Genomic DNA, 15,882 nt, shown 5'->3' on the forward strand with positions numbered 1-15,882 from the left:
GGAAGACCCGCCACACGGACTGCCCCTGATGATACAGCAGAGGGGAGCATGGGGAGAGGAAGCCAGGGTTTGCCCAGATCCACATCGGCCACCAAGGCCACAAGAGGCTCACGTTCCTTAAGGTCAGCCATACATGACCACTGCAAAAACCATAGCCTTAAGTAGATGGACCTTTGTTGGCAAAGTAATGTCTCTGCTTTTCAATATGCTATCTAGGTTGGTCATAACTTTCCTTCCAAGGAGTAAGCGTCTTTTAATTTCATGGCTGCAATCACCACATGCAGTGATTTTGGAGCCCCCAAAATAAAGTCTGACACCATTTCCACTGTTTCCCCATCTATTTGCCATGAAGTGATGGGACCAGACGCCATGATCTTCGTTTTCTGAATGTTGAGTTTTAAGCCATCCTTTTCACTCTCCTCTTTCACTTTCATCAAGAGGCTTTTGAGTTCCTCTTCACTTTCTGCCATAGGGTGGTGTCATCTGCATATCTGAGGTTATTGCTATTTCTCCCAGCAATCTTGATTCCAGCTTGTGCTTCTTCCAGCCCAGCATTTCTCATGATGTACTCTGCAAATAAGTTAAATAAGCAGAGTGACAATATACAGCCTTGACACACTCCTTTTCCTATTTGAAACCAGTCTGCAGAAAGGCAATGCCAAAGAATGCTCAACTACCACACAATTGCACTCATCTCACACGCTAGTAAAGTAATGCTCAAAATTCTCCAAGCCAGGCTTCAGCAACACGTAATCGTGAACTTCCAGATGTTCAAGCTGGTTTTAGAAAAGGCAGAGGAACCAGAGATCAAATTGCCAACATCCGCTGGATCATGGAAAAAGCAAGAGTATTCCAGAAAAACATCTATTTCTGTTTTATTGACTATGCCAAAGCCTTTGACTGTGTGGATCACAATAAACTGTGGAAAATTCTGAAAGAGATGGGAATGCCAGAGCACCTGACCTGCCTCTTGAGAAACCTATATGCAGGTCAGGAAGCAAGAGTTAGAACTGGACATGGAACAACAGACTGGTTCCAAATAGGAAAAGGAGACACATAGGGGACATGAAATCCTTCTAAAGTCAATTAAAACTCAAAAGATTTTGAAATGTTACCTTTTCCAACTAGTTTTCCATATTGATTACTTTTAAGAAAGTAGCATTTCATCTGAAGAATATTTCCCTATCTAGTTGAATCTGAAGGATCCTGCCAAAAACAAAGAAAAAGAAGGCAATGATCGTCCCGACCCAGGAATGCAATGAGTATCAGCATAGTGTCAGCGCAATCACACTTACCTTATAAGAGGTTTTCTGGAAGCTATTTCAGAAGTTTTCCAACACTGTCCAGAAGGGAGGAGGTGTCCATGGTTTTCAAAGTGTTTATTTCCTAATCTGCCTTTCAGCTCTAGAGAAGAAACCGAGTTGGTCCTGGAAAGCAAACCCCAACAGGTCTGGGTCACCCGTCAGAGCACCATCTCCACCACCACCACGTCAGTCCCCCTTGGCCTCCTAACTCTCAGCCCAGGGAGCCCTGTCCGGGTATTGTTAGCAAAAGACCATGCCTGCAGCTCTGCCTGCGGGCACTCAGATGCCATTTCTCAGCAGCCTACAAAGAGCAATGCTGAGCATGGCCCTGTTCTGCAAAGCTTTCTGGAACTTTGAAGGCCTTTCTGCCTCTAAACTTGTTTCCCCCATGAGTGCTCCACCCTTGCATAATGAAGATTGTCAACTCAAATAGCAGGAATCTCTCGGCCTCTCCCACGAGCGTGGCACTGGGCTGGGTGCTGGGCACCTGGCTGAGGACACGATCTCTGATCTGAGGTGCCTCACAGGTGATGAGAACACCAGAAGTGCTCAGAAGTAATTCCTAGGTGTTATGAGAAAACATCTAGATGGTGGCAGCCACACACAAATTCCCCAAGAAAGTCCCAGGCAGACACTTTACTCCAGACAGACTTTATGTAGGAGCTTCCATGTTCCCCACTAGGTGACCGGCCTTAGGACAACCTCATTCTCGTTGACTTGGTTTTGTGTCCATACCTCAACTGCAGCGTCAGGACAGATTTCCAAAGGGATGGTGAGGCTTCCTGGGGGATGCGATTATGCACAAATGTTAAAGCTCTTCAGGGAGACGCAGAGGGAAACAGCATTTTAGATCCGGGTCTGCCTGGTGATGTCAGAGAACAGGTCCTCTGAGAATGGCCTGGGAGGTCCCTGGAGGTGGCCGTGGGGGGAAGGTACATGTGTCCCGGAGGGGATTGAGGAGAAGACAGTGGCAGGAAGGAGCCTTGAAATCGGAGCCAGGCCAGATCGGGAAGGGCCTGTACCCAGCACACGGAACCCAGAGAAGGGCGCCCGGTGGTTCCGGGTTCCGCACAGGAAGTGCTGGGCAGTCGGCTCCCTGCTCCCTCACCTCCTGAACGTGACTTCAGGTTCCGGATTTGTCCCAGCTCACAACCTCTCACATGTGAGTGGCTTTTCCACCTGGAATACCGGTCAGATCCTAAATCCAGAAGACCTCGTCTGTCCCGCACACCTGTCTTAGCACCCCTCACCCCAGCTCTCACCCCAGCTCAGAGCACGTGCGTGGTGGGCTCTGCTTCAAGACGATCCACAGACTGTTTTCTCTGCAGAAACACTGCAGGACCCATCCCAGAGTCTCGGGTGTTCCTGCCCTACGAACACAAGGGTGAGACAGAAACCCCCAGGGCAAGCAGAGACTTTAAAAGAGCGATTTTCCCTAAACTCGTTTAATATGGTTTTTCAAGTATCAGTTCAGCTCAGTCGCTCAGTCGTGTCCGACTCTTTGCAACCCCATGAATTGCAGCACGTCAGGCCTCTCTGTCCATCACCAACTCCTGGAGTTCACTCAGACTCACGTCCATCAAGTCGGTGATGCCATCCAGCCATCTCATCCTGGGTCGTCCCCTTCCCCTCCTGCCCCCAATCCCTCCCAGCATCAGAGTCTTTTCCAATGAGTCAACTCTTCCCATGAGGTGGCCAAAGTACTGGAGTTTCAGCTTTAGCATCATTCCTTCCAAAGAACACCCAGGGCTGATCTCCTTCAGAATGGACTGGTTGGATCTCCTTGCAGTCCAAGGGACTCTCAAGAGTCTTCTCCAACACCACAGTTCAAACGCATCGATTCTTTGGCACTCAGCCTTCTTCACAGTCCAACTCTCACATCCATAAATGACCACTGGAAAAACCATAGCCTCGACTAGATGGACCTTTGTTGGCAAAGTAATGTCTCTGCTTTTCAATATGCTGTCCAGGTTGGTCATAACTTTTCTTCCAAGGAGTAAGCGTCTTTTAATTTCATGGCTGCAGTCACCATCTGCAGTGATTTCAATTGGCTCCTAGCCAGTGGCTGGATTTACTGTGCTTACTTGTTTGTGTCATGCACAACCCTCCGAGCCAGAAGGTGTTGTGTGAGAGCAGAGCCAGACGTCTCGGCTCAGCACGCTGAAGTGGAAGAGAAGGGTGTCGGGGTCCCCCAGTCCCCTGAATGGGGTGCTTCTTCCCAGAGAGGCTCGCAGCTTTGGGCATCCCTGGGCCCCCGCTCCAGCTGTCCGCCTGCCCAGGAGTTAGCGTCCAGCCATCTGGAGCCAGGCCTTGTTCGATGTGTCCAAAGGAAGGACAGGAGGTGGGGGGCCTCGTCCTGCTGCTGGCCTCTCCATGGGAGTCCAGGTGAGCCCTGATCCAGGAGCAGCTGCCTGGACGCAGTGCCGGCCCCAGGCTCCTGTGATGTTCGCAGCCGTCAGGGCAGACGCCCGGGAACGCCTCTGTCCCCAGGAGGAGAGGCAGGAGGCCCACAGGCCCACCGGGAGGCGTGCTGCCCTCTGCCTGCTCTCAGAGATGCTGCTTTAGGGCCCAGGCGTTGCAGGCCTGGCTGAGGGCGTTTCACTGGGAGCCAGCAGGACGCTCACCCCCACTGTGCACGGAGCCAGGGCCTCTGCCCACTCGTCGTCAGCTCTGGGCCTTCACGCTCCTGACAAGAGGGCTCTCTCCTCTACCGTGGATGCAGGCCGCCCCTGTGTGCCAAGGCCTGAGGGACTTCCCTCTGTCCAGCTTGTATCCCCGTGGTAGGAGATGGCTTTAACCAAGGATGAAAAAACTGAGCTCGAAATGAGAAAAAAGCTTTTCATTTTTTCCTCCCTCTTCTCCCAACAATAGCTACATGGACTTAATCCCACCAGGCTCCTCTGTCCATGGGATTCTCCAGGCAGGAATACTGGAGTGGGTGATTGTTTTCTTCTCCAGGGGATCCTCTCGACCCAGGGATCAAACCGGTGTCTCCTGTACTGGCAGGTGGGTTCTTTACCATCTGAGCCACCAGAGAACTCCCAAAACGATACATAGGGGACATGAAATCTTTTTAAGAATCAATTAAAAATCAAGAGATTTTGAAATGCTATCTTTTCCATCTGAATTTTCCCTATCTGATTACTTTCAAGAAACTAGCATTGTATCTGAAAAATATTTTCCTATCTGGTTGAATCTGAGGGATCCTGCCAAAAAAAAAGAAAAATAAGGGCCCTAGAAGGAAGCATTTTCAGAAGTTTTCCAACACTGTCCAGAAGGGAGGAGGTTTCCATGTTTTTCAAACTCTTTATTTCACGATCTGACTTTCAGCTCTAGAGAAGAAACAGAGTTGGTCCTGGCAAGCACACTCCAGCAGGTCTGGGTCACCCGGCAGAGCACCATCTCCCACCACCACCAAGGTCAGTCCCTCTTGACCTCCTAACTCAGCCCAGTGAGCCCTGTGTGGGTATTGTTAGTAAAAGACCGTGCCTGCAGCTCTGCCTGCGGGCACTCAGATGCCATTTCTTAGCAGCCTACAAAGAGCAATGCTGAGCATGGCCCTGTTCTGCAAAGCTTTCCGGAACTTTGAAGGCCTTTCTCCTAAACTTGTTTCTTCCAAAACTTTGAAGACCTCCTAAACTTGTTTCTTCCATAACTTTGAAGGCCTTTCTCCTAAACTTGTTTCTTCCATAACTTTGAAGGCCTCCTTAACTTGTTTCTTCCATAACTTTGAAGGCCTCCTAAACTTGTTTCTTCCATAACCTTGAAGGCCTCCTAAACTTGTTTCTTCCATAACTTTCAAGGCCTTTCTCCTAAACTTGTTTCTTCCATAAGTTTGAAGGCCTTTCTCCTAAACTTGTTTCTTCCATAAGTTTGAAGGCGTTTCTCCTAAACTTGTTTCTTTCATAAGTTTGAAAGCCACCTAAACTTGTTTCTTCCATAACTTTGAAGGCCTTGCTCCTAAACTTGTTTCTTCCATAACTCTGAAGGCCTTTCTCCTAAACTTGTTTCTTCCAAAACTTTGAAGACCTCCTAAACTTGTTTCTTCCATGACTTTGAAGGCCTTTCTCCTAAACTTGTTTCTTCCATAACTTTGAAGGCCTTTCCACTAAACTTGTTTCTTCCATAACTTTGAAGGCCTTTCTCCTAAACTTGTTTCTTCCATAACTTTGAAGGCATCCTAAACTTGTTTCTTCTATAACTTTGAAGGCCTTTCTCCTAAACTTGTTTCTTCCATAACTTTGAAGGCCTTTCCCCTAAACTTGTTTCTTCCATGACTTTGAAGGCCTTTCTCCTAAACTTGTTTCTTCCATGACTTTGAAGGCCTTTCCCCTAAACTTGTTTCTTCTGTAACTTTGAAGGCCTTTCCCCTAAACTTGTTTCTTCCATGACTTTGAAGGCCTTTCTCCTAAACTTGTTTCTTCCATAACTTTGAAGGCCTTTCCCCTAAACTTGTTTCTTCCATAACTTTGAAGGCCTTTCCCCTAAACTTGTTTCTTCCATGACTTTGAAGGCCTTTCTCCTAAACTTGTTTCTTCCATAACTTTGAAGGCCTTTCCCCTAAACTTGTTTCTTCCATGACTTTGAAGGCCTTTCTCCTAAACTTGTTTCTTCCCTAACTTTGAAAAACCTTTCTTTAAACTTTTTTCTTCCTGACCTTTGAGGACCTTCTCCCTCTAAACTTGTTTCCCCCATGAGTGCTCCATCCCTCCATAATGAAGATTGTCAACTCAAATAGCAGGGACATCTCGGCCTCTCCCACGAGTGTGGCACTGGGCTGGGCGCTGGGCACCTGGCTGAGAACATGACCTTGACGTTAGGTGCATTGCAGGTGATGAGAACACCAGAAGTGCTCAGAGGTACTTCCTAGATGTTATAGAAAACATCTAGATGGTGGCAGCCACACACAAATTCCCCAAGAAAGTCCCAGGCAGACACTTCACTCTGGACAGACTTTATGGAGGAGCTTCCGTGTTCCCCACTAGGTGACCGGCCTTAGGACAGCCTCATTCTCCTTGACTTGATTTTGTGTCCCTACCGCCAACTGCAGTGTCTGGACAGATTTCTAAAGGGACGGTGAGGCTTCCTGGGGGATGCGATTATGTACAAATGTTAAAGCTCTTCAGCCAGATGCAGAGGGAAACAGCATTTTAGATCCAGGTCTGTCTGGTGATGTCAGAGAACAGGTCCTCTGAGAATGGCCTGGGAGGTCCCTGGAGGTGGCCGTGGGGGGGAAGGTACATGTGTCCCGGAGGGGATTGAGGAGAAGACAGTGGCAGGAAGGAGCCTTGAAATCGGAGCCAGGCCAGATCGGGAAGGGCCTGTACCCAGCACACGGAACCCAGAGAAGGGCGCCCGGTGGGTCTGGGTTCCGCACATGAAGTGCTGGGCAGTCAGCTCCCTTGCTCCCTGCAGCCCGGTCCTCAAGTGTTTTAGCTTCTGTAAAGAAACAGGAGGTGGCCAGGAGGAGGAGCCCCAAGTCCCAGTGTTTGGCAACACGGAAAGACAGATCAGGTTGATGGTTAAAAATGAATGTTGATTAACCAGGCCATTCCTGGATCACGAGGCTGACCCAGCACCGCCCCAGTGATGTCAAGCCCCCGAAATGGCACCAGGAGCTGAGATGAAGGACGTGTGAGTCACAGAGGCGCCCTTGGGGTCTGCAGCCCAGTCAGAGAGCCGGGACCCCTCCTCCCGCTCACTAATCTCACCCCACCGCTACCCTGCGTGTCACATGGCAGAAAAGCCGGACTTCAAGTATGGCTGTACAGAGGGTTTTTTCCAGACCAAGGAATTTTATGAAAAGTACAGAGATCGAAAGCTTCAGTTTCACGAAGAAGTTTTTCTCTAAAATCCCTGTTCCGTCCTAATGTGGATTTATGACGCAGAGGAAAGGACCAGGTTAGACCTAAAGAGACACTCAAGAAGCCAGTCAAATGATAGGGGTAAAATTTCCTGAGACTCAGAAATGATGCAATCGCAGTGTGCCTCAGAAAGGGGTAAGAGGTCCTGGGTGGGGCGGCGAGGGTGGCGGTGACCTGCCCAGGAACGGAGAGCTGGGAAGGGAGGACCCAGGGTGGTCCCCCTACAGGACAGCGGGAACAGGGAGTCAGGGGGACGCACAGGCTGGGGTACAAGGGGTGGGCGTATGGGAGTGACGCCAAGGAGGGGGGCCGCAGAAACAAGAAGGGAGGCAGACATAATTCAGAGGCAATATTCAAATTCAAAATCAGAGTTTCAGACGTGTATCTCTCAGCCCGCGTTTAAGACATGTGCCAGCGTTGCTCGTATTTCCTTTCCATGCATGTCTGAACCTGACTTCCTGACAGCAGTTACACCTATTTGCTCCACAGAGTTGGTGGGCAGTTTCCAGAAGACAGTGCGTGTCACGTTTGTTAACCTCAGCGAGAAGTGATGGGAAGTGCCAGGGTCCAGCCTCGGTGGATCCCGGGTAATTCGAAGCAGAGATGGAGTCGGCGTCCTAGGAAAAAGCTATTTAATTAGAAGTATAAAGAGAGATTAGAAAAGAATAGTGTAGTAGGAAAATTAGTGGAGAAAAAGATCCTGAATAACTTTGTTTACGTGGGAGTCCAATAAAACCTCAAGACAAGAGGCTTGCACCACCTACATAGGCCAGCGGCGCCTGCTTGAGTAGCGGAGGGTGCCCCGCCTTGGGCCCCCTCGCGCGTGGGCCTTAGAGACCAGGGCAAAATTAGCAGGCTTGGCAAGCACTCACGCTCCAGATGGGAATTCAGCCAGAAAAACGGAGAACAAGAAAGAACGACTTGGGGGAATCAGTCTTTCCAGAGACTGATCCGTTTCCTTTATTTTCAGGTTTGCTTATATACCTTTTGTTACACATAGAGACAAATGGAAATTTTAAAGTCACGCGGGGGTCAGCAGTCCTGACCTCTATCAAAATCAGGTGCTTCACATAAATGTATACAAAAAGGTCTTAGGGGTTTTTACATCATCTTCTGGCCAAGGGGCCTGCTAACATTTTATGATCCTTTCTTTCTGATAACGATCAGTCAACCAGAAAACTTATTTTCCAGGGGTGATTTTTCTTATACCAGGCACCACCCTCTGAAGGTACCAGATAAAATTGCATTCCTATAGGGTGAGGGTGTAGTGGGTCACAGTTAAGAGAAGAATTTACTTACCTTAAGGTTAATATGATTAATCTTAAAGGTTAATATTTATTTCTCCTATATGCTAGTTATATTCATTATAAGGGCAGGGAATATGGAGACTTAGCAGCAAATATTGGCCCAACTAATGAAAACCCTTCACCAGTATAATTTCTAACCAACCCACTATACTAATAATTTCTAACTTCCTAAAAATATCTGCCTTTAGTAAGTTTAAAATATCTCATGCCTCTCACAGTTGGGAGGCTGTAAACAATCACATGTGGCCAGACGACCATGTTCAGGCAGGCTAGATAATCTTCAGAGGAGTTTGTAAGTTGAAACACTCTTGTCACGCCCAGGAATTTTTATCGACTGGAGCTGCAAGCTAACTCCTTCTCCAAAAGAGGTGCTGGGGGACAGCCCCCCGTAAAGTCAGAAGTGTAGATGAGAGCATGAAACAGTAAAGTAGGCAGATTCTGGTTTGGGGGGTAGATGCTCGGGAACAGGGGGTTTCCAGAGGCTCAATCCCACCTTTGCGTATGCTGAAGCCTCCTTCCTCATGACCTTTGCCACGGACGGAGGTCCTCACACCGGCTCCAGGCAGGGAAGCTTGGTAAATATCTGTCTCCACCTCTGTTGATGCGAAATACTAAAAGGGACTTTGCATGTCACCCACTAGGCCCCCAAAAAGAGACCTCCAGACACATCGCTGTGCTGGAGATGTGGTGGGTTCCGACGTGAAATGGGCCCGATTACGGGTCCAGCCAGCATTGCTCACAGGCAGCACCGCTGACAAGTGGGGTCTGATGACCATTCCTGACGTGGCTCCTGTGCCCCTCCACTAGAGGCCAGCTGCGCCTCCCTCCATTAGGACAACAGAAACACCTCCGGGCGTACCACCTGTCTTCAAGGGGGACAGTGCCCACCAGCTGATAATGATGTCACAGACTCATTCAGCCCAGGAGGGCACAAACCACGATAACCGGAGGAAGACAGGAAAAGTCTCTTTGGGCTGAATCTAACCTGGCCTGGGGAATACAGGGAAGGGCATATACAGAAACGAACGTGAAAATGCTTCACCAGCAATTTCACAGAATTTTCCAGACCCAGCGGAGACTTTGTCACGATGAGAGTTTAGGTGATTCCTGTATCCCCCACCACCCCGACCCCCACCCCAGCCAGCGATTACCTGCTCCATGAGCAGAACCAGGACCCTGGGGAAGCCCAGTTGGGATCCCTGGATGCATCTCAGGTGAACGTGCACACACCCTGGCGCTAAGTGCTGTTGTTGATCACATTACATGTGAATTACATACATGATATGGAGCGTATGTTAATGTCCTGCGTACGGCGAGGTTCCAGGACACATTCTCCCTGAGTTTGTGGTGATTGGTTATCGGAAAACAAGACACCTGTTTACTCACAAGCAGTCAGTCCTGGGTGCCCGGGCTCATAACCGGTGACTCTGAGCAACAGGCCCCACGGGGCCCGAGCCCGTTTCCCTCAGCACCCGCCACCAACACTTCTCTGACCCGGAACCACGCACACTCAGCTCTCAGAGCCCAGAGCGGCACGCCGGGGGCAGGGCAGGCGTGACCCAGCTCTAAGCAGGGGGAGACGTGGCTGAGGAATCAGGTGAGTCTGAGACAAGAACCGCGGAAAGCCCCCGACTGCTGCTGGCTCTCCTTCAGGCTGCTGTTTGCACCACCATCCAGAACAGATTTCTGCAGATAAAGAGTGCAGTTCTCAGTGAAGAAAAGCCAATTTAAGTCCCCATGTCCTGAATTGGTTTGCCAGAAGTTTTACCTTCATTTTCTGTTCAAAGGATTCCTTAACAAAAGAAACCCCTTGTTCAGTTCAGCAGGAACCCTCAGTCATGTCCAAGTCTTTGTGACCCCATGGAGTGCAACACGCCAGGCCTCCCTGTCCATCACCGATTCCCAGAGTCTGCTCAAACTCATCGAGTCGGTGATGCCATGCAACCATCTCATCCTCTGTCACCCCCTTCTCCTCCAGCCCTCAGTCTTTCCCAGCATCAAGGTCTTGTCCAATGAGTCAGGTGTTTGCATCTGGTGGCCAAAATATTGGAGCTTCAGCTTCAACATCAGTCCTTCCAATATTCAGGACTGATTTCCTTTAGCATCGACTGGTTTGATTTCCTTGCAGTCAAAGGGACTTTCCAGAACCTTCTCCAACCCCGCAGTTCAGAAGCATCAATCCTCTGACGCTCAGTCTTCATTATGGTCCAACCCTCCTACCCATATATGACTCCTGGGAAACCAGAGCTTAACCTTTGTCAGAGATTACCTGCTCCCTGGATTAACCTTTGTCAGTAAAGAAAACTACCTTCATGGCAACATCTTGTTTGAGGTCAGACCAATTAACTGGTCCTCTGACCCAGTCAAGTTGACGCACAAAATTAACTGTCACACTGGGCTACCTCGTTTTTCTGGTGGTCAAGTATGGATGGGAGATCTGGACCATAAAGAAAGCTGAGCACTGACGAATTGGTGCTTTTGACCTGTGCTGTTGGAAAAGACTCTTGAGAGTCCCTTGCACTGCAAGGGGATCCAACCAATCCATCCTAAAGGAAATCAGTGCTGAATATTCACTGGAAGGACTGATGCTGAAGCTGAAACTCTGATAGTTTGGCCACCTGATACAAAGATCTGACTCACTGGAAAAGACCCTGATGCTGTGAGAGATTGAAGGCAGGAGGGGCAGGGACGGCACAGGTGAGATGGATGGATGGCATCACCGACTCGATGGACATGAGGTTGAGTAAGCTCCGGGAGCTAGTGATGGACAGGGAGGCCTGGCGTGCTGCAGTCAATGGGCTTGCAAAGAGTCAGACACGACTGAGCAACTGAACTGGGTTACCTGTTTCTCTCATGGAAACACAGGCTGTGTGGAGTTGAAAAGCCAATTATGGAAATATCCCAACCAAAATGTGTATATATTTTAATGTGAAAAGACTGGATTGAGAAGATCTTCCATTTCTCAGGATTTGCTTTGCGCTTGCCTGGTACTCGGCATCTGAAAAAAGACTATTTTTCTCCATAAAAAATTCTGTAGTCCACGGCAGGACTGGCTCCGTAATCTGCAGCGCTGGTGCAAAATGAGAATGCAGGACCCTCTGCTCAAAAGCTGTAAAGACTCTGAAGACAATGAAAGCAGAGCACTGAGCCGGGGGTCCTTCTCGGGGGCCCAGAAAGGCCCACCGGCCACCCCTCCTTGAAGCCAGAGCTGGTCACAGACAAGATCAACCGGGAGGACGGTAAGTGACGGCGAGGGTGGCTCGGTCACGTCTGACTCTCTGCGACCCCGAGTTTGTGGGATTCTCCAGGCCGGAATCCTGGAGTGGGGAGCCAGTATCTCCCGGGGACCTTCCCAAACCAGGCATCGAAGCCTGGTCTCCTGTGCTGCGCGGCTCCAGCTCCCACCCCTGGTTCCTGGCGCTCAGGCCTCAGGATCTCTTCTCCTGCTGACCCAGGAGGGCTCCACTCGGACGTTCCCGGCAGGACCTCGCCCCCGGCTCCTGCCTGCCTGCCTGACATCCTCATCTGGACGCAAAGGAGCCTCCAGCTCGGCTCGCACACTGGCGGCTCGTGTCCCCTCCGCCTGCTCCGTCTGTACGTTCCCACCTCTGCTCATGGCGACACCACTCCTCCCACCGTCAAACCCTGCCGTGTCCTGGGCGCCTGGCCTTCCCGCCCACAGCTGACCATCAACAACCATGTGGGCTCTGGTTTTAAAGACAACAGGGCCGCCTGGTGGCTCAGGGGCAAATAACCCGCCTTCCAATGCAGGAGACACAGGCTCCAGCCCTGGTCTGGGAAGACCCCACAGCCCAGGGGCTTCTAAGCCCACGGGCCACAGCTACTGAGCCTGGGCTGAGAGCCTGGGAGCCACAGCTCCTGCGGTCACGGGCCCGGAGCCCGAGCTCCGCACCAGGAGAAGCACCAGCAGGAGAATCCTGAGCCCCAAGCCCAGAGGGCCTCCGCCTCGGCAGCGGCAGGAAAGGCTGAGCGGCAAGGAGCCCCGCACAGCCGAGTAAATAGATACAAGGATCAGAAAACCACAAGGCAAGCTCACTTGTGCTTCCTACCCCTGCCACTCTCAGCCCAGCCACCGTCCTCAGGAAAACTTCCAAGTAACCTCCCGGGTCCTGCACACGGGCCGAGGGGCTCTGGGGCATCAGAGCCACTGTGAGGGGCCACGGGCTCTGTGAGAGTCAGAGGAGGGACACAGGAACCAGGAACCCGGGCCGTGGAGACCGCTAGGGAGGCTCCTGGACGCCCTGCAGAGAAAGGCGTCTGTGTAGGTAGTGCCTGACGGGAGGGGTCAGACGGTAGGATCCAGGCCCATGAGCGCCACAGCCACGGTCTGGAGTTTGAACTGGGTCTCGGGAGTTCTATGAGGCCCAGAGACCTACAAGCTGTCCCATAGGATGTGTGATACAAGACGGAAGGAAGACCCGCCACACGGACTGCCCCTGATGATACAGCAGAGGGGAGCATGGGGAGAGGAAGCCAGGGTTTGCCCAGATCCACATCGGCCACCAAGGCCACAAGAGGCTCACGTTCCTTAAGGTCAGCCATACATGACCACTGCAAAAACCATAGCCTTAAGTAGATGGACCTTTGTTGGCAAAGTAATGTCTCTGCTTTTCAATATGCTATCTAGGTTGGTCATAACTTTCCTTCCAAGGAGTAAGCGTCTTTTAATTTCATGGCTGCAATCACCACATGCAGTGATTTTGGAGCCCCCAAAATAAAGTCTGACACCATTTCCACTGTTTCCCCATCTATTTGCCATGAAGTGATGGGACCAGACGCCATGATCTTCGTTTTCTGAATGTTGAGTTTTAAGCCATCCTTTTCACTCTCCTCTTTCACTTTCATCAAGAGGCTTTTGAGTTCCTCTTCACTTTCTGCCATAGGGTGGTGTCATCTGCATATCTGAGGTTATTGCTATTTCTCCCAGCAATCTTGATTCCAGCTTGTGCTTCTTCCAGCCCAGCATTTCTCATGATGTACTCTGCAAATAAGTTAAATAAGCAGAGTGACAATATACAGCCTTGACACACTCCTTTTCCTATTTGAAACCAGTCTGCAGAAAGGCAATGCCAAAGAATGCTCAACTACCACACAATTGCACTCATCTCACACGCTAGTAAAGTAATGCTCAAAATTCTCCAAGCCAGGCTTCAGCAACACGTAATCGTGAACTTCCAGATGTTCAAGCTGGTTTTAGAAAAGGCAGAGGAACCAGAGATCAAATTGCCAACATCCGCTGGATCATGGAAAAAGCAAGAGTATTCCAGAAAAACATCTATTTCTGTTTTATTGACTATGCCAAAGCCTTTGACTGTGTGGATCACAATAAACTGTGGAAAATTCTGAAAGAGATGGGAATGCCAGAGCACCTGACCTGCCTCTTGAGAAACCTATATGCAGGTCAGGAAGCAAGAGTTAGAACTGGACATGGAACAACAGACTGGTTCCAAATAGGAAAAGGAGACACATAGGGGACATGAAATCCTTCTAAAGTCAATTAAAACTCAAAAGATTTTGAAATGTTACCTTTTCCAACTAGTTTTCCATATTGATTACTTTTAAGAAAGTAGCATTTCATCTGAAGAATATTTCCCTATCTAGTTGAATCTGAAGGATCCTGCCAAAAACAAAGAAAAAGAAGGCAATGATCGTCCCGACCCAGGAATGCAATGAGTATCAGCATAGTGTCAGCGCAATCACACTTACCTTATAAGAGGTTTTCTGGAAGCTATTTCAGAAGTTTTCCAACACTGTCCAGAAGGGAGGAGGTGTCCATGGTTTTCAAAGTGTTTATTTCCTAATCTGCCTTTCAGCTCTAGAGAAGAAACCGAGTTGGTCCTGGAAAGCAAACCCCAACAGGTCTGGGTCACCCGTCAGAGCACCATCTCCACCACCACCACGTCAGTCCCCCTTGGCCTCCTAACTCTCAGCCCAGGGAGCCCTGTCCGGGTATTGTTAGCAAAAGACCATGCCTGCAGCTCTGCCTGCGGGCACTCAGATGCCATTTCTCAGCAGCCTACAAAGAGCAATGCTGAGCATGGCCCTGTTCTGCAAAGCTTTCTGGAACTTTGAAGGCCTTTCTGCCTCTAAACTTGTTTCCCCCATGAGTGCTCCACCCTTGCATAATGAAGATTGTCAACTCAAATAGCAGGAATCTCTCGGCCTCTCCCACGAGCGTGGCACTGGGCTGGGTGCTGGGCACCTGGCTGAGGACACGATCTCTGATCTGAGGTGCCTCACAGGTGATGAGAACACCAGAAGTGCTCAGAAGTAATTCCTAGGTGTTATGAGAAAACATCTAGATGGTGGCAGCCACACACAAATTCCCCAAGAAAGTCCCAGGCAGACACTTTACTCCAGACAGACTTTATGTAGGAGCTTCCATGTTCCCCACTAGGTGACCGGCCTTAGGACAACCTCATTCTCGTTGACTTGGTTTTGTGTCCATACCTCAACTGCAGCGTCAGGACAGATTTCCAAAGGGATGGTGAGGCTTCCTGGGGGATGCGATTATGCACAAATGTTAAAGCTCTTCAGGGAGACGCAGAGGGAAACAGCATTTTAGATCCGGGTCTGCCTGGTGATGTCAGAGAACAGGTCCTCTGAGAATGGCCTGGGAGGTCCCTGGAGGTGGCCGTGGGGGGAAGGTACATGTGTCCCGGAGGGGATTGAGGAGAAGACAGTGGCAGGAAGGAGCCTTGAAATCGGAGCCAGGCCAGATCGGGAAGGGCCTGTACCCAGCACACGGAACCCAGAGAAGGGCGCCCGGTGGTTCCGGGTTCCGCACAGGAAGTGCTGGGCAGTCGGCTCCCTGCTCCCTCACCTCCTGAACGTGACTTCAGGTTCCGGATTTGTCCCAGCTCACAACCTCTCACATGTGAGTGGCTTTTCCACCTGGAATACCGGTCAGATCCTAAATCCAGAAGACCTCGTCTGTCCCGCACACCTGTCTTAGCACCCCTCACCCCAGCTCTCACCCCAGCTCAGAGCACGTGCGTGGTGGGCTCTGCTTCAAGACGATCCACAGACTGTTTTCTCTGCAGAAACACTGCAGGACCCATCCCAGAGTCTCGGGTGTTCCTGCCCTACGAACACAAGGGTGAGACAGAAACCCCCAGGGCAAGCAGAGACTTTAAAAGAGCGATTTTCCCTAAACTCGTTTAATATGGTTTTTCAAGTATCAGTTCAGCTCAGTCGCTCAGTCGTGTCCGACTCTTTGCAACCCCATGAATTGCAGCACGTCAGGCCTCTCTGTCCATCACCAACTCCTGGAGTTCACTCAGACTCACGTCCATCAAGTCGGTGATGCCATCCAGCCATCTCATCCTGGGTCGTCCCCTTCCCCTCCTGCCCCCAATCCCTCCCAGCATCAGAGTCTTTTCCAAT

The 15,882-nt window shown here is 50.3% G+C and overlaps 3 long non-coding RNA genes across 3 annotated transcripts; 1 reads left to right on the forward strand and 2 right to left on the reverse strand.

The window, feature by feature from the left end:
- Positions 1-157: 157 nt before the first annotated feature.
- LOC138425119 (uncharacterized) lies at positions 158-1,394 on the reverse strand. The gene is made up of 3 exons (XR_011251107.1): positions 1,296-1,394; positions 1,116-1,206; positions 158-570 (listed from the first exon to the last, which is right to left on the reverse strand). It is a non-coding gene; the product is annotated as an uncharacterized lncRNA (long non-coding RNA).
- Positions 1,395-6,851: 5,457 nt separating this feature from the next.
- LOC138425089 (uncharacterized) lies at positions 6,852-7,931 on the forward strand. The gene is made up of 2 exons (XR_011251097.1): positions 6,852-7,303; positions 7,658-7,931. It is a non-coding gene; the product is annotated as an uncharacterized lncRNA (long non-coding RNA).
- A 5,133-nt stretch (positions 7,932-13,064) lies between these two features.
- LOC138425091 (uncharacterized) lies at positions 13,065-14,334 on the reverse strand. The gene is made up of 3 exons (XR_011251098.1): positions 14,203-14,334; positions 14,023-14,113; positions 13,065-13,477 (listed from the first exon to the last, which is right to left on the reverse strand). It is a non-coding gene; the product is annotated as an uncharacterized lncRNA (long non-coding RNA).
- Between the last annotated feature and the right edge of the window lie 1,548 nt (positions 14,335-15,882).

Source organism: Ovis canadensis, chromosome 20 (assembly GCF_042477335.2).
Source record: "Ovis canadensis isolate MfBH-ARS-UI-01 breed Bighorn chromosome 20, ARS-UI_OviCan_v2, whole genome shotgun sequence".
Lineage (NCBI taxonomy): Eukaryota > Metazoa > Chordata > Mammalia > Artiodactyla > Bovidae > Ovis > Ovis canadensis.